Source organism: Zophobas morio, unplaced genomic scaffold (genome assembly GCF_036711695.1).
Source record: "Zophobas morio isolate AGI-343-1 ecotype UQ-CSIRO unplaced genomic scaffold, CSIRO_AGI_Zmor_V1 ptg000009l, whole genome shotgun sequence".
In the NCBI taxonomy this organism is placed as follows: domain Eukaryota; kingdom Metazoa; phylum Arthropoda; class Insecta; order Coleoptera; family Tenebrionidae; genus Zophobas; species Zophobas morio.
The window spans coordinates 8642943-8662933 of NW_026972114.1; the positions used below are offsets into that span (position 1 = coordinate 8642943).

Consider the following 19991-nt stretch of genomic DNA (forward strand, 5'->3'; position numbering starts at 1 on the left):
AGAAGCTGATTGTACAATCAAGTAGAGAATTTGTACACTCCGTAGATGCTATTTTTATTTGTCCTTGGCTTTGTGTTGATATCCTTGCAATCTAGTCGTGTACTCCTGTTTTAAATCTATTGTTCAGTTCTGTTTGAAGGTGGTTTAAATGTTCTTCTCTTTCCAGATCAACCTTCGTAAATAAGGCATTCTTAATGAGAATTGTTTAATCTGAGCTTTTAACGTAACGACCGACAAACTTCTTTGCAAAATTAAATCCAAATTCTTATGAACTCAGAGGAATATATTGTGCAAGCTATAGACTGAATAAATAAAAAAAGTGACAACCTTCCCTAGTATAGTGAAACATGAAATTCAGTTAAATAAAATTTTATAAAAATTGTCTGGTAAGTAACCGAGTAGTAGTCTAGTACAACTTATATTTGTCGTACTGTAGAAGTATTCCAAAGTGGTTCACAATAGTTTCATTATGTATTAAATTAGTTATTAGCTGTACAATCTTCTGATTCTTCGTGTTACTCGTCTCGATTGTAGTGTAGTTTATGAATCCATTTTGAGTTTTTACTCCAGATATCCAAAGTAATCAGAATGTTTTCCTTTATGCCCCACAAAAAAGTGATGACGTCATTTTACAATTTCGTCGAATTTCATCAAATTTTATAGAATTACATACTCCTGCATGTGTGTTGAATTTTTATACCGTATCTTACAGTTTTTCAAATGTATGAGTGTTATTGGGAAAAAAACTGAGTGCGCTTAATTAATTAAACAGTCCTTTCCTCTGTGTTGACGACACAAAATTAATCAAATTTCATTTTCTTTTAACCTCTGCTGCTTGTAATCTGATTGTGCTAATAGTCGAAGTATAAACTTGATTAGTCAAAGTGTCAAAGTTAAGCATGTACTGAGAAATTGAAAATGTATTTTTTTTTCGTTGGTTATCTGCTTTAAATTATTTCATATTGTCCACACTTTCAATTTCTGTTTGTATTATACGATACTATTAAGGAGACACGATTTGCATGTAGAATTATAGTATCTTCATTAGTTTTTATTGCTAGATGATGTTTTCTTCAATCTAAATAATCGGCTATTCGGATATATGGCTTTGCGTAAAAAACATCTCCAAGTTTACCTAATACGTTCACTGGCCAATACAAATTGTAGTCGTTTATTTTTTATAAAATTTATAAATATTGAGCGGATACATCTACCATAATTTCAGATGTTAAACAATTAGTGGAGTACACTTTGGTACAAAATTGTTCAATCTAAACTAAAGAATTTTGAACAAGCAGTTTGCCGATAATTTTCAATTTCACAATTATATCACTTGTTTCATATACAGCACTATGTTATTAGATTTATGTTATAAGTTAATGGGGCATTTTTCTCGTACATCAGATCTGTCATTATACTTAATGGTTAAGCTATTTATACACCTTATTACCGACAATTTGCTGTAAATTTTTAATAGTATCAGGTGGTACAATTCGAAAACAGTCATTGAAAGTATCAACAATTTTTTAGGGTCATCAGGCTCAATTATTTTTTTTTTGTTTGCTTGACGGGGAGTCAACATCACTCCCGATATCCGGTTTTATTGTTATTAATTAATTAATTTCTTCTTTCTCGAAATGGAAAAGGTTGACAATTCACCATGCTAATATTTAAAACCAACAAAGCACTGAAAATTGTTAAATTTTCATTTATTAAATTCATTGGAAAAAAACATTTAGTTGTAGTTTAACATAATCGAAGACTTCGATTTCTACGTTGCTACTTATATCTATGTTGAAACACGAATACAATTAAAAATAGAACCCATGTACCAAAAATATTATATGTATCAATAGAATAGATATCTCTAATATAACAATAAAAAATTGGTCTAAAGAGTTTAGACAGTACTTCCCTCGCTGTCGGAAACGTGACGACTGCATGCCTATTATGTTTTTTTTTCGCAGTGGATTTCAAAGAATTCGGTTTTGTAGTTCCTGAGTAAATCAATAAAATAAATTTACGCATTCATTAATTTTTTTGAGTCACCCTGTATATGCAAATCCAAAAAATATGAATGGAGTGATAGATCACAAGTACAGACTCATCATATTTTGTACATTTTAGATATGATTTATTCCACAAACTTTTGAGCTGACGTCATCAAGTTTTTGGAGGGGATAAGCAAATATTTTTTGACTAAAGATTTATGATGCTCTTTATAGCCTTAAAACATCTGCAAGATTTCAAACCATTCGGTTTTGCAGTTCATGATTAAATCAAAAAAATAAATTTACGTATTCAATAATTTTTTTGAGTCACCCTGTATATGCAGATCCAAAAAATATGAATGGAGTGATAAATTACAAGTACAGACTCATCATATTTTTACAGTTTAGATAGGATTTATTCGGCAAACTTTCGAGCTGACGTCATCAATTTTTTGGAGGGGATAAGCAAATATATTTTGACTAAACATTTATTATGCTCTTTATAACCTTAAAACATCTGCAAGATTTCAAAGCATTCGGTTTTGTAGTTTCTGAGTAAATTAGTAAAATAAATTTACGCTTTCATTAATTTTTTTGAATCACCCTGTACATGCAAATCCAAAAAATATGAATGGAGTGATAGATCACAAGTACAGACTGATCATATTTTGTACATTTTAGATATGATTTATTCGGCAAACTTTTGAGCTGATGTCATCAAGTTTTTGGAGGGGATAAGCAAATATTTTTTGACTAAAGATTTATGATGCTCTTTATAGCCTTAAAACACCTGCAACATTTCAAAGCATTCTGGTTAGCAGATTAAAAATTAAATTTCAAAATGTTGTTTTATAATTTTGATTTTTTTTCCAAAAATCTGGACGTTTCGGGTGAAAAGTCGATTCGGAGTTGTAAACTACGTGTGTAGGACTATGTTATTTTATACAATTGAAAACCCATTTACTATGGACAATTTTGAAGTGACGTCATCGCATTAGTGGTGGGGATGATTAGACAAATTTTGGTTAGCGTTTTACCATCTACATGATATTCTTAATATAAGTACAGAATTTCACAACAATCGGTCGAGTACTTTCGGAGATTATCTGTCTAATAAAATTCCGGGACGGTAGACGGACAGACGGACGGACAGACGGACGGACAGACAGACGGAAATGGGAGACCTATTTCTTCGTCTTCTAGGGGTCATGAAAGATCGAGAAAACGTAAAAGTAGAGAGTCGGCCGACGGACTCGATTACAATACTTCCTTTGCTTACGCTCGGGAAGTAAAAAGTTTTTAAATTACTTATTAATTTTTCACAATATGGATTTAGCCGGTTCAAAGTCCATCGTGATTCTGTATACTAGTACTTAACCTCTATATCAATTATGATGTTCTTTCAATCTCCACTGTCTCACGCTGCAAAGATCCTAATTTAGATAACTCAATTTTGTTTAATTAATGTAACATGAATTATGCAATCGTGTTGAAATAATGGTTATTGCTTAATCAAGAAACTGCCAGAATTTGCAGACAGTGTTTTTCTTGTTTCTTTCTTTATATCTAGACAAGTGAGAATGAGATATAGTTCAAATAAATATCTACGATGAAAGTTTATAACTAATAATAAAGAATATGGTTAGTGACGTTTTGAAACTTGCTTTTGAGACGACACAATACCAAGGAGCAAACACGCTTCTTTCATCTGTTGTCTTTCAGTGGCCAGTGTCAACGACATAGAAGGAAATCTTTTGAAGTAGTAATCTTGAAGATCAGTGTCACTTTAATTTATGGTCTATTTTAAACGTTGCTTTCTTTAAATGTCCTAAACCTAATCATTTAAAAGTTTGTAGATTTAAAAATTGAGAAAAGCTGTCTTTGCTGATTCTAGTGCGGTCATCAAAATGAATCTCTTGAACAAAATTTTAGAGCAGGATCTTTCCAGAATCACGATCATAGTTAGCAAGCATTATTGTAAGGGGTGGCCTAGTTTCTTTTTAAAAATGTTACAAAATCAAAATTGTATAATATTTGAAAGGTTCGTTGATTGATTGAAAAGAACAAACCTTGCGATTAATTATGCAATATAATTTCATTTAAGTAATTTTTTAAATACTTTGGGGCCCTATTTCACGAAGAGCTTGATCAACATTGTGCGTACTTAAGTGCCTGAATTGTTTCTTCAATGCCTTAGGGTGTGGAAGATCTATAGCAGTCTTTGTAAAGACATTTTCAAAACTTTTCCATAGAGCAGGTTGTTGTGTAATTGTTACGTAAATGTAGTGATTATTTAACTGGTCATTAATTTAATAATAATTAATGTACCTTAATTAATCTAATTAATCTAATCAAAGATCAGGTGCATTTATTAATAAGAAATCTCTTAAGAAGGTCAAGAATGATATGGGTAGTTTTTATTCATTAAAATCTGCGTAAGATCATATTTTTTTATTTCTATGTTTTGTTTTAATTACATTTTTCCATATCTTATTATGTATAGAATTTATTGGAAATATGTCGAGCAATGTCTCTTAATTACACAATTCAACTTGAAAAATTATATCCTAGTATTGTTTATCAATGACGTTGCTGCAAACTATTTGAAATTCTCAGTAATAAAAAAATCGACCCTTGAAAATTTTGCAAACACGTTTTATACAAGTAGTACCAAAGAAGAATTTTTTAAAAAGGAATTTAAAACATAAATGCAATACCTTCTTCGAATCCGTTAAAAAACTAAAACAAACCTCAAATAAATTCTGAAACAAACATGACGTAATAAATTACAAAAAATTGTTATTTTAAAAAAGATGAAAAGTCGAGAAACACTACAGTTTACGCGCAACAAGGCTTTCTAAAGAATTTAAAAAATAAAAGTGACAAAAATGACTAATCTATTCGAAAATGTATACAAAAGTATATAGGATTTTTATAAATGTTTATACGGTCGAAGTAGGTCTTGGACGTGTGACGCCCATGCTTATGCGGGGCTAGTACCTGCTAGGATAAGACCGCTTTTAGCAACTGACGTATCCTCTGAGAAATTTAGTCAGATTATTATAAGAAAAGGCACTAGAGACTCCAAAGCACTTTCATATTGTTTCCAAACAGGAATAAGATTATTATAATAAAAGACACTAGAGGCTCCAAAGCATTTTCCTACTGTTTCCAAACAGGAATACCTAGAACTTCACGATTGTTTAAAATTTTTCAAAAAATAACGGTGTCCAAAAATTCACTCAAAAATGGGTCAGGTCAGGTCAGGTAAGTTTTACTTTTTCTACAGTCTTTCATAAACATGCAGTAGCCCCGCCCACCCACCCTCTCTTCATTCTGGTGACTAGTCCCAATATTGTTCCGTGTTTTCTTAATAATAATAATAACCTTTATTGCCCAACAGATAACCCTATTACAGGACAATATAAATCAATAATAAATAAAAATAAAAAATTAAATAAAATAACTAACAAGTTAAGTATCGTAAGGATCAAAACCAACACACTATGCCTACCATGCAATACGTGTATAATTAAATTAACATTAATAATAAAAATAATAAAAACAACAATTTAACGCAGCTGACTCATTTTACAAAAAAATACATCATCATAAAATTTTTTCATATTCTTATACATATGTTCCAGTGGGGCTTTACGTAGTTGATTTGTTCTTGGTATTGAAGGCAGAAATGAAGATGCATGACGTGAGACGATACGTGGTACGTGAAAATTTTTTTCTTATCAAGTACTATATATTTTGCCTATTTTATGTTAATATACGTAGTCTTTTTTTCCCAACAAGAAACTGAAAACATGGTTAAAGAGTAAAATTTTGTAGAGAAATATACAGGAACATTTTTGCAAAATTCTGTGAAATAAGTTTTTAAAAGGGTAAAATTTAAAATATTGTAGAGAAATATGGATTTTGCAATTAAACTCCGCCCCCCGGTCTGATCATGAATGAAAAATTTATCACAATTGAGATCAGGGGTATTTTTACATTTTAAATTTTAGGTGTTTTATTAACAAAAGTTAATCATTTGATTTTCTTTTGTGTATACTTTTGTCAATTTTAAAAATTTCTTTCAGCCTTCTAGGGAACATATAATCTTGCGATACCAACACGGATTCGTATAAAACAGATCGACAGTTTCGAATTTGACCGGACTGTACTTTATTGCAAGTGTGATAAAGTCGTGTGATTACCCCAAGTCAAACTTTCTCATTCTATCTTATGCACTTTGCGTGAGACAAAACATCACCAAATTTTGAGTAGGTCGTAGAATCTTGTCAAATTTTGAAATTTGTCATTTGTCCCAAATGTCAAAAATGAAGCGATTTAACGACCAAGCAAAACAAATCATTTTAAATGTGTTAGAGTATCTTGGTAGAAACCAAGATGTTTTGGAATTTAAGGAAAAAAAGAAGACATAACTGGTCGCAGAAAGAAAAATATGTCTTCTCGAATTAGTCACTTAAAGACAAAAGTGAATCTTGTAGATTTAGTGTCAGTCCGGGAGATTATCTATAAAATGGTTGTTTCTAAAGACTACATTACTATTAAGTTGCTGCACGATCGAGTAATGGAAAAGATTCCCGATTTTAACGTTGGTCCTAGATCGTTGATCAACTGGATAAGGAAAATTGGTTTCAAGTTTAAGAAAAATAGTAACAGATTATTTTTTATTGAACGGCTTTCAGTTAAATTAAATAGAACAAATTTTTTACGTGAATACCAGCAACACAACGGAAAAAATTTATATGAACCTCTTTTTCTTGATGAAACGTGGGTATTGAGTAAGGGTAGCATATGCAAAAAGACATGGCTAGACGGATCAGTAAAGACTACTGTTGCAAAAACTGGAGAAAGGTGGTTACTGGATACATTGTGGTTTACGCTGGAAATAAAAACGGGTTTATTGAAAGAGCGTTTTTAATTTTTAAAGATAATAGAAAATCTGGAGACTATCATGATAACATGACCCAGGAATATTTTGAAAAATGGTTCAAAGAACAGTTGATACCAAGTTTGCGGGAACCTTCTCTTATTGTGATAGATAACGCAAGTTATCAAAGTAGACTTGAGGTGTCAATTTAGTCTTCATAGGTATTCATATATTGTAATAAAGCTTTACTTTATTTGTAGGAAGAAATTCCTCGAAAAAGTTGGACCAAGACAAAAATGATAACATATTTAAATAAAAATGGGATTGATTATCCACCCATGGCCAAGACCAAATCTGGGGAATGTTGGCTAACAAACAACTCCAAAAACGTTATCATTTAGATTTATACGCCCATCATTGGTGAGGCTGGCACCTTACCACGGTCATTTCAATGCTATTGAAATGGTATGGTCGGAAGTTAAAAGAAATTATGATAAGATAATTCCAAGTACCAGTTCTTCCTCTAATAATTTTGTGCAACTTGGCAAAATGTGATTGATCAAGTTCCGGCTGTGCATTGCGACAATTACGTTAATCATACTGATAAAATAATTAAAATTGTGCTTGGGAAAATGAAAAAAATTTAGATATTTCGGAACAATGAATTATTATTAAGGTTAATAATTCGTATGATAGTGGGACTGGAAGTGAGGATGATAACGGTAGCCTTGAAGATGTCGATGTCGATATGTTGAAACTTTTTCTTATTAAAGTTTTCGTTTTTTCGTTTTTTAACGAAGGTCAGTTAAGTAATTAAATGGTCCAATTTATAAAAAAGAAAAGTCAAAATTTACCATTTTTTTAGTTGATGGGTTTAACATAATAGCAGAATATAATAGTTTTTGATGGTGTACTGTATTCATTCAAAATAAAGTTGTTGTATGAAATATAACAATACTTAATTGAAAACAGAAGACGTACGGTACTAATTAATGGGTCTCCCAACTTAAAAATTCAATTTACAAAAATGTTCTCTTCTTGACTCTGTTTTTAGTACCTGTACCTTTTAATAATTGCGAATTTGAAATTTAGATTTATCCATAGCAACATACAAGAAATCACCTACGAAAAGTTACTAAAAAATGTCACATTCTAAGTGTTTTTGACTAGGAGTATTTTCACGACTATAGATAATAAAGGTCAATGACGTTGTATACACTGACTTAATTACAAAGGACTTCAATCAAATCAATCATTTTTTACTTCTCGCAAAATTAAACAGATTGGGATTTTCTGATAATAATTAGATTTTTCGCTTCGTATCTACAACAGAGACAATTTATGATCAAAATTTTACGTCCAAGTCCTTCATTCCGTCTTCGGGCGTGCCTCAGGGTTTGAACCTGAGTATGTTATTATTTTTGCTCTTCATCAATGATCTGGCTGACGATGACGTAATACCCTATAGAAATTAATGTATGCTGATAATTTCAAGTTATACATCGAAGTAAATTCCATTAATGACTGTATTTTTCTACAATCTTGTATTGTACTTAGTTTTCTATGTATGTGGTGTGCACAAAATTGCTTCGTAGTTAACTACCAAAAGTGGAAAATTTTATCCTATGCGTTAAAATACTTCACTATTATTTATGACTATAACATACCTGAGTACATCATTGAAAGAGTAGATAGTTTCGAAAACTTGGGAGTTATCATTGACAGCAAGCACACTTTGTGAATCACATTACAGATGTGAGCGAGAAAGCGTTCAGAACATACGGATTTATATACAGAAATTGCAAGGATTTACCAAATGGTCGCAGTCTTAAAATATTTTGTTCACTAATTAGATCTAGAATTGAATATGGGTCTATCATATGGTATCCTACTTCTAATATTCATTTCCAGAATTTGGAAGCTATGCAAAGAAAATTTTTGAAGTTCTTAGGCTATAAGCAAGATGAAATTTATCTTTCCCGAGGTATCGACCATTTGACTTACTATCTAGGTTTGATGTCATTTGTCGTCCGAAGAAATGTTATATCATTCGTTTCTTATACAATTTTCTTAATGACAAGATTAAGTACTCAGAGCTTCTAAAAGAATTAAATTTTCTGGTACCGCGCTCAAACACACGGCAGCAAAATTTATTTTACAGAATAAATCCTAAAATCCTCTAGGTCTCCATTTTCATTAATGTCTCCATTGTATAATAGGACAGCGTCGAAACTACTACAAAAATAGAGGGCGGGTGGGAGGGGCTAGTATTTGTTAAGAAAAGACTGACTGTGGCAAATGACTTAATCTTTAAGAAAAGATAAGGCGGAGAGTGTGGCTAGAATTTGTAAGATAAGACTGAACAACATTAAAAATAGTCACTGGAATGAACATAGGGTGGGCGGGCGGGCGGGGCTGTTGCTTTCTTATAAAAGAATCTGTACGAAAAAGTTAAAGTTAGCACCGCCCACACACCCGTTCTCTCTTTTGTTCTTCGGAAGTAACAAATAAATCTTATAGCACATAATATAACGAAAGAATTACGATTTGCTTTTTTTTAATTTTTTTTTTAAAGTACAAAATAAAATATTAATAACCCCGCCCACCCACCCCGTCTCCATTTCAGTGAGCATTTTATCTGGTTTGATTGAAAGGTGGATCTTACACTGAACAGAAATAAAATCGTTAGAACGAAAACATCACGGGTGGGCGGGGCTAGTACCTACTAAGATAAGACTGATTTTGGTAGATGACATACTCTCTAAGAAAATAAAGGGTGGGTGGGCGGGGCTAATACTTGTTAAGAAAAGACTAATTGTGACAAATGACATAACCTCTAACAACATAGAGGGCGGGTGGGCGGGGTTAATGCTTGCTAAGATAAGATTAATTTTGGCAAATGACTTACCCTTTAAGAAAATATAAGTATATATATACTATTAAGGTTATTTGTGGGTATTTACAAAACTTAAAGTAAGTAGGAATTGTTAATCTTAAGTTAGGTTTAAGTTATCTTGCTTTGTAATTATATTTTATGTTTTTATAATTCCTGTAATTGGCATTATCCTGTTGGGACAAATAAATTTATTTATTATTATTGTTATTAAAAGTGACTTGGTGGAAGCCTTGGTACAATGAAAATTATAATAAATAGATTTAATAATTAAAAAAATAATAAAAATGATAAATTCTATATCCAATAAGATTCATGTACCGGCTTCTTCAGAAAATCTATTCGACTCTCATACAAGACGCATTGCAAATGGGTTTTATACGCTGCCAACTCAAGCCGGAATATTCAACAGATGTTACTGGAAGGTGTCATTAGACTCGATGTAAATATACATGTTTCAGTATTTATCAAAGAAACAACCACATATTGTTATGATACATTTTATTTTGAACGTTTTATATAAGCATCGCCAAACGGATGCAGTGAATACGTAAAAGTCTGATAAACAGCCTGTTCTAAAATCCCATTGAATCTACTAAGGGTTCAAGACACGTGTTTTTTAACCAAAAAGAACAGAAGATTCGTTGTTCACGCAGAAATTTTTGTATCATACCAATTCGTAAAATCGGTATCTCGTCTGTCCACTTTCTGAAGTGATGCCATCAGGGTGTCAGCTATCGTAAAATCTTTATCTTAGTTACTTGCCATACTTGGAATGGCTTTTTTTTGAAGAAAATGAATATCTATTGAGGAAATTATTGAAGAAAGTGTGGAAATACTTCTTTCTACAATGAATATATTTTAAATTAATAAAAACAAGGAAAATGAGGATAATGATTAGGTACTATGTAATTTTAGTAGATATTACACCATTATTAAACTGTTGTCACGGTTCCTATTACTGTTGTTATTCAAAGTTATCACGACACATATGCGATGTACATGTGAATTAGGATAACCCACGCTATTTTTGTTCCGTGTTTGATATTGACAAGTTTAATGCTTACTATTGTGTGTGGGGTCGTAGGAAATAGTTATCTATTTGTTCGACAAGTGCGTAAAATAACCCTCGTCACATTGATTACACCTAAAACGTTGAAACCCGGAAGAAACAACTGCTTTTGCCATATCATTGCTTTCTTCACTAGTACGAAAAGTATCTGCTTTTCCGATATTCCTTACTCATTTTAAAGTCATCTAACCAAAGAGGTATTTGCAGGTTTGGTGAAAACCCGGCTATTATACCATTTTTATTTTAAACTATCATCGTAAGCAGATAACCATCCCCAGTCCGGGCGATTTTCTGGTTGAAGAAACTTCCACCAAACACCATTCGGATAGAAAAGGTCTCCCAGCGCCCGCCCCGGCGTTACTTTAAAACTTCCCACTAGCATCAGTGCATCCCTGCATAATCCTCGGCGGCCTCCGTCCATTCTCCGTTTCGCGCGGCGGCGGCGGCGTCGGGGGCGGCGTGTCCGCGTCCAGTTCTGCAAACTAATTATGATAATTACAGTCCGAATCTCGCCCTCGCATTCTCGCCCCACACTTGCGCCCAGCTACTAATCAAGAGGGGTCGGCTCCCTCTCCCGCCAAACAAAAACCTTTTTCCAATACAACGCTATCCAGTGAATAAATGAAAATGAAGGACTATTGGTTTTTGGCTTTTGTCCGTTGTTCAAATGAGTGTGTGTTCGAAAATCAGTTAGGAGAACAAAACGATTCAGCCGAGCCGCCCCCACCCGCTCGGTACACGTCCGTGTTTTTTATTCTTTGTGATTAGTCCACAGAACGCTTTACTCTTTTCGCGCATGGCTTTTTTATAGTGGACGCTTCAATCTGTAATTTAAAAACACGCGAATGTTGGTATTGATTTTTAATAAAATTCATTTTTTCGGTTGGCAACTCGTTCGACCAATCGCAATCACAATCAGTAATGGCCAAATGCTGCATAATTAACTAATTATGAAATACATTTATGGGCTTTTTTCTGGCCGATGCAGTTAGTGTCAGGCGTGTCGTAAAATATATTATTAAAAAGAGGGGCGCGCTGGGGGTGGTTTGCTGCAGGTTGCGATGGTGTGATCGAGTTTGGGTTATTTGGAGTGCCGCCCCCACCACCGCTCAACAATACCACAAGTCAGTGCGGAGGGATGAGAGCGATTGTGGCGGCGGGAGCAGACATTCGCTGGTGGGCATTTGTAGAAAATGTGATGCTTGAATGATCTCTAACAGAGATCATTTTCGCGAATTATTGCTCTATAGTTGTATAGACAACAGATTTTAACACATCTTCATGTCTTATTTTTTTTGCTGCCTTACACAGACCTTCGAAAAAATTATCGCGATTGACGAATTTTGACGCTTTAGCTTTTCAAATATCGCACTGGGAGAATGTGACTATGGAACTATTTATTATAAAGCATTCAGGTGCACTCTCGCAGAGCTCCAGCCTGAAGCTACCGTTGTTTCTCCTTTTCATCAATGACTAGTGTTGAACGTAGTGTTCTGAGAAACTTTTGTTAGCAGACGACTTTAGTTAATTCATCTATCGTTCAATCTAACTATACTAGTTGAAAAAACTTCAATCTCAAAATATCTACCGTTCGGGTAAAACAGTGTAGTCCTAGGGAGTTAGGGTCAGTTTCTTTATTAAATTAACTGTCGTCGAACGTGTAATGGCCACCACTTTAAAAGATTATAATGTAAGATGTATGATTTTCTCTATAGATATGTATTACAGCAATTTTTCTGACGTTCGTTCGTTATGTGGTTTATGTTTTAGATGATAAGATTGCTACTAGATTACGGGGTCTATTTCCTTTCGATATTCGATGTTTATATTAATAATAACTTGTTGTTGCAATCCTCTAGTCTTATAAGGCACATTTCATTTTTTGTTAAAAGCAAAATAGCCTCGTTTCGTGGATGCAGTTCCATTTTACTTAAGTAATAATAAAATTGAATTTTATTACATTACGCATCAACTAAGTTTAATTGGACAACTGTCTACAACATCTGTATTTCAGTGTATGATTTATATATAAATAATAGAATTTCGAAATATCTAGAACATTCTATATTAACTGTTTTTGGCATAAATCAGTTAGTTATGTTAATTATTAATTATCTCTTCATTATGCTAATATCTATTTACATTTTAATCTATCCACTGGAAATAAACTACTTAAAATCAGACGAATTGCGCTATATGTGATACAACATGGATCAAATCTAGGAAGCATTTATTTAGAAACAAGTGTTTTGTTTACCACTTTTTTAGAGTGTAGAAAAGTCACGTCAAAATCTGCAAAATCATTTAAGTACAAATCTGCTAAACACATAATTGAAATAAAATTAACAAATAATTGCAATAATTATCCATTGCATCCACACATTATCCACTAGTCGACACCTTTTCATCAACATAGTTGTGTTTTCCAAGTTTACATAACTACTAAAATGAAAGTATGCTTCATCACTAAGAAACGTTTTTTCGAGATGGTCATTCAGATCTAGAGTATTTAGAAACCGTTGGTAGTATTGAACTCTTTGTGGAAAATCTGTTGGATCTAATTCGTCTACAGATGTGGGACAGTAGGGCATCAATGAAGATCTTTTTTTAGAATCGTATTAAAGTGGGATCGCAGTGTGTGATTTCCTTATTATTTATAGATTTAAGAAAAAATACACAATCTGAGTTGAAGTTAGTTACTTATGATTTGCATTGATTTCAAATCTAAAATTTAATAACCTAAATGCCAAGCACTGCCAAACATCAACTACTGATATATTAAAAAAAATGTTTTAGTTGTTTAAGGACAGTCCAACAAAATCAGTTTGTTGATAAATTAGGAAATTTCATTGTGGTAATTTTATTTTTTTATAAGTTTAAAAGAAAATGGGGTTGAATTATTAAACTAGAGGTAAATTTTTCTAAAGAAATGTGGATTTTGTAATTAAGCTTCGTCTTTCGAAGTGACGATAAATGTAGAATTCATCACAATTGAGACAGGGGTGGGTGGGTGGGATTTAATTATTGGCTTCATTTTCTTAATGTACTGAGTTTACTTTTAACAACATAATACTTAAAACATAATTCTAACCTCGAATTCACCATTTGATATTTTCAGTATTTTGAAATGAATGAGCCCCACCCACCCGCCCCATCTCAATTGTGATGAATTTTTTTATTCGTCGTGAGACCGAGGAGTGGAGCTTAACCGCAAAGTCCATATTTCTGTACAAGAAATTACGTAGTGAAATATGTTTAAAGCATTATTGTATTGTTGAAAGTAGACTACTTTGAGAAAAAATAGGGAATAAACATGTTTATTTTCTCAAAAGGACAAGGAGGTATACAAAAGGAAAGAAAAAAACTACTGTACGTAATGGTAGCTCTGGCAACCCTGGTGACGTTTCACATGGTACTTTCTTGTAAAGAAATAGAGATTTTGCAATTAGGCTCCGCCCCCCAGCTGACGACGAATAAAAAAATTCATCACATCTGAGACAGGGGTGGGTGGGTGGGGCTTATATTTTACTTTTTTTTCCTTAATATGCATTGTCATCTTCTCACAACAAGAAACTTAAAACATCTTGGAAATGGTAAATTTTTCTAAAGAAATGTAGATTTTGTAATTAAGCTGCGTCCTTCGAAGTGACAATAAATGAAAAATTCATCACCATTGAGGTAGGGGCGGGTGGGTTGGGCTTAATTATTGGCATCTTTTTCTTAATGTAATGAGTTTACTTTCAACAATATAATACTTAAAAGATAATTCTAACCACAAATTCACCATTTGATATTTTCAGTATTTTATTATTGAAACGGATAAGCTTTAAATTTTTAAGATTTATCTAGCAAAATTTTGAGAAGACGTCAGCCATTTACAATGTTTATGGTAAATTTAAAACGTTGGCAAGCTTTCAATGTAGTAGTCAGTAGTTTTTAAGTTAAGTCGTAAAATGCAAAATTTCGATTTTTTTTCAAAAACTTAGATTTGTAAGGACGAATTAATAAACAGGACAAACCTAGTTATCCCATTACTTCTCTCCCTTTTTTACAGATCCATTTTCTTGGAAAATTTTTAAACAGACGTTGAAACTGCCTACACTCTACAGCAAAGTCAGGAAACTTTTCATGAAACTCTTCCAAACATAATGCAATTAAATATTCCTAAGTTTCATCTACTTGTATTACAATGAATACTTTGTTTTTCAGAAAAAGCCATTCTTGGTAAAGATGTCATAAACAGTAAAATTCACACACTAGTTCTGAAAACAACTAATTTTTGTCACGGAGACAGCAATAGATACAACAATAAACCGCGAAAAAATGATACGTATGTCTAGATCAACTGAACTGTCAATTATCTGCCAACGCGACTGCATTTCAGACAGTAATGGTGAAACCATCCATGCTCTGACTTAGGCTCCGAAAATAATTACCCTGTTATAAATAAACGGCAAATAACAATTCCAAGGCCTACTCCAAATATATTTTTTACTGTACACCCCCATTACATTGTTATGTTCAGATTTTAAAGATCTACCACCTGTTGAATCGCATTAGTAACCCAGGAAAGTATCACTACTAACTAACATTGTAACTGATACTGATGTACAATATTAATAAACAAAATGTATTACCTTAAGCAGAAAAATGTAACTTTTTACAAACTAGAATGAAAGAAATAATGTTACAGTTGTTGAAGTATGGCAAGTGCTTGAGAGCAACGCTACCAAAACTGAGTTATGTAATCTCGCCCCTGTATTTTCGAGGTAAATTGTGGTATCGACGAATCTTTCAAATGTAAACAGAATTTAGTCGCGAAATTAGTGCGAACAAATAAATTTGTAAGTTATTTAATTACTATTAATAAACTACGTTAGTGTATATTTTTTGTACAACAAAAGCTATAAATCTTTACGCTTTAAGCTGGTCTGATTAGTGACTGCGCCTTTGTAATTTTTAGCGATGCTGCTGTATCTGTATATAACTTTTTTTCCTTAAAAAGTTCACAAATTTTTATCTAATTGTAGCCAAATTTGATACAATTCAATATATGACTGCTTAGTCTAGAAGGAAGCTGAGGCACAAATAGAATGGAATAAAGTAAAATAATGTACATATTTGAAAACATCACTGTGAGGTGACATTCTCTGTGATACTCAGCGAAACTGGGTAATTTAAATAATAATAATAATAATGCAGATAATAAGTGTAAATTATCCTGTAAAAGCTGACAATCCTGTATCGTATTAACTGTCAAAAATAGTTTAAGATCATCAGCGAAGAGCAGTTTTTGGCAGGTCAGCAAGTCCACAATATCATTCACGTACAGCAAAAAGAATAGAGGCCCTAGGGTAGACCCTTGCGGCACACCAGAGGTGGGATAAAAGCCGTCAAAAACAAAATTCTGATACTTAACAAAAAGTTTCCTGTCAAGGAGGTAAGATTTAAACAGTTGACGCAATGAGTTAGAAGTCCAAATGAGCTAAGTTTCGCAAGGAGTTCATAGTGATTCGTCCTGCGTTTTTGTCTCTCGAAGAGCTCTTGAGCTATATCTTCAAACTGAGTTTGTGGTGTATTCGGCTGGTGATGATTATTATTGATCTCGTCTTTTAGAGTATTAATTTGTTGCTGAAACGTATTTTTCAGATCTTCCAGAGAAGAAGCAAATTCAGATCGAAGGTTACCAATTAATGTTTTTATGTCGCAGAGTACCGATAAGTTTTTATCACAAGAATTACATATAATTTTTATATTACAAAGATAAAAAAGTTATAGAGTACATGTTGTATACGACTTCACAGGAAGAGTAACATATATAACCAGCATCTGCATGGAAGACTCTAATATATTCATTAAATGGTTTGACAGTTGACCTTTCCATCGACCACTTGTACTTTTTATTACAGTCTGTAGAATTAATTTTGTAAATTCTCTATCTTCATTGGGTCCTAAATTGATCTTCAGCATTTTTCTAATTTTTATTTGTGTTGTGTATTTCAATCAATCTCTTTACACCGTTAGGTCTTTAATACTTAGTGAAACAGAGTAAATACAATCATATGAGTTTCAGAAGATTGTGAATTTATAAATCAGTAGCAAACTTTAGAGGCAATGCTTTTCATATCAAAAAATGTTACAAAAATTAAGTCTTTCATTTATTCGAAGTATGTTGAAACTTAATTTTTGCAAACATGTAACGACAAAAAACATGATCTGTTTGTTTACAACTGTGTAGAACAACCCGTGATAATAATATAACTATTAATTGTTTGAGAAAGGAAAATTGTTTCCACATTACGATACATACGGGTAACGGGTATGTGTTAGAAAATGCTGTCAAAAATGCAGTAACTTTGTTATCTAAAACTCATTTTTAAATTATTTATTTCAAGGTCTATTCTGTAACTTATGGTTAAATATTGCACATACACTTTATTGATTGTTTGAAAATATTAAGAACTGGAATAGAAGGTTCAGTACAGATTGTGCTTCAATTTCTCACTATTCCCTCTACGCGCCTTGGGATTAAGAAGAGTGGAACTGGGACGATTAGGCTGATTATACTCTCTCTATCTCAGGATGGTTTAGTTCTTTTCTGCCTGAGAAGATGGCAACAAAATTAGCGAAACGCATCAAATTTATATCAATTTGTTTCGGATATAGCGGACTCTAATGTGTTCGTATTAGTACATCAAATGATAAAATAGAAAAATAGAATAACATCGTAATTAATAATTTAATTATCTTTCATTACTTCTTGCTGCAGATTGTTTATGTGCTTTACATAAACAATGTTGGGCAGTATCTAGATACTTGTATCTAAATAAAGCATCTAGATACATTTTTGGGTATCTAGTTTCTGTATCTAGATAAAATCGCATTTAAGCACAAAATATCTGTATCTAGATACAAAATTAATGGCGCAGATGCAGAAACATTTTTTTATTTCACTTTTTTTTCAGTAGTTATTAGTTGAGTTATACTAGTAGTAATTTTTGATACTTCATGTTGGCGATTTTGGTCACATAAACAAAAATAGAGGTAAGAGATCTACTAATAGTGTTCTGTCACGGCAATTTTCATATTTTAAATACCATCATTTCCTACATTGTAGCCTTCAGTACTTATACATCTTTAAATATAATCCTGAGGGGTAATAAATCTAAGCCATGGTAAGATGGTATTTTAAAAACCATAAACCACAATTCACTATTCACTGCGTTTTACGCTTATCGGGGCAATGCATTTTATCTGTGTACCTGAGCAACCCGGGTCCAGTAGGTCCGCTGGTTGTATTTGTGTTATTAAATAAGAGTAATTTTAATAGTAAAAATATTTGTTTAAGGTATGTTATTATTTTTAGAAAATCATAATTGCGTGTTACATAGTGATTATTTTTTTCAATTAGCACAAATTAGTTCTGTAATCGACTAATCGAATGTTCAATACATACATTTCTCTCGCATAAATTGCATATTTGTTACTATTTTATACCTTTATTTTTCAGACAAATGTAGCATCTTTTCCTGTTGCCACATGTGTCATTTCTTCACTTTTTCATTATTGGACCTAACGCGAGGCGGGCTTGGCAGGTCCGTTTTGCCCTAGAATGTGCCGATTATGTTTAAGTGTAAATCTTGGTCAATAAAATTAATATTTTTACAACCCTCGGTAGAATAATTTATCGTAATATATTCTCAGAAATCGTGAAACGAGATTAAAATAAAATGAGTTTCAACAAAAATCTGAAAATTTAAAGTTGCACTCTGGTGATTCCGACGTGCCAGGCAGCCTTTGATCCTACAAGGGGTTAAATATCTTTCTAAGAAATTGTACTTATTTTGCCTTAAACGGAACCAGCAATTCTTCCTAAAATGTATATACCTGCCGCACCGGGATAGACGATTACCGGACATGGTCATAAAAACATCGTAAGCCGATATTGAAGGATAATAATTTATGACAGGTTGCCGACAACAGACCTTCAGCACAGACTAATCATTTTCCGTATTCTTTTGAAATATTAATTTTAATGTTGGAGATAATTATTAGATATACTCAAACAGAATTTGGATACTGTAGTATGGGAATAAAAACAAAAAAAAAAATATTCTCTTTAAGCGTACCTAATAAATATCGCACATCAAACAGCGAAGCGATGGCCTATTTGCAGGAAAAACGAAAATATTTTTCAGTCTTGAATAACTATGCTACAGTAAAATGTTTATTTTTTAAATTTAATACCACAATGCCTTCTTCTGCACCTGTGGAACGGGTGTTTAGTAGCGGAAACCAAATTCTGACACCAAGAAGAAATAATTTAGGTGACAATACGCTCGAAATGTTGTTAATTTTAAAAAATTCATTAAACAATACATAAAAAAATACATAAACATGTTTTCAGTTATTTTATTCGCCAAAGCTTCAAAAAGTATCTGTTTTCTTGTATCTGTATCTAGATACATTTCGAAAAAATCGAAAACAATCTGTATCTAGATACTTTTAAAATATCTGTCCCCAACACTGTACATAAATTATTCTTTCCCATCTTACTTTTTTATTTACTAGGAAGTACATTTAAGTACTTTATTTATTTTCTAAAATTTTAGTTTGAGAGTTCTACAAAATTTAGCGTTTGACACAATATAGCTCGTGTCGCTCACTGAAAGAATCTTAGAGATTGTAAAACTATAATAAAAAATTAAAGCTACGTGCACTTTCTACGAACGATATGCTGACTGCATTTATTTTTCAGAAATTTACAGAATTTATATATAATTTAAAAAAAATACTTTGCTTTAACGTCAGCGTAAATATCTGAGAGAACAAGTGTTATTACCACGTTATTAATTATTTAACTTTCTAGATGAAAATTTATGTTATAAAGAATGATTTGTGCAAATCCAGAGAGACTCCGTAGATCTGTATATAGTTCCGTGCTAGTTCCATACATTAAGTTTGTTTTAGTAAACTTTAAATTCATACTTTTGCATGGATTAATCCTTTATTTAAACCCTCGCCAAAAACAATGATAAAGCCACAAGATTTATTAGAATCAACAAAAGTGTGTTTTCCATGCTTCACACACCCGAACAACGTCATTATAAATGTAAAAGAATCTTTAACACTAATAAATAACGACTG

General features: G+C 32.4%; 1 protein-coding gene across 8 annotated transcripts in view; it reads left to right on the forward strand.

The window, feature by feature from the left end:
• Positions 1–19991, forward strand: part of Pdm3 (pou domain motif 3) — a 227818-nt gene that overhangs the window by 94157 nt on the left and 113670 nt on the right. The window lies entirely within an intron of this gene.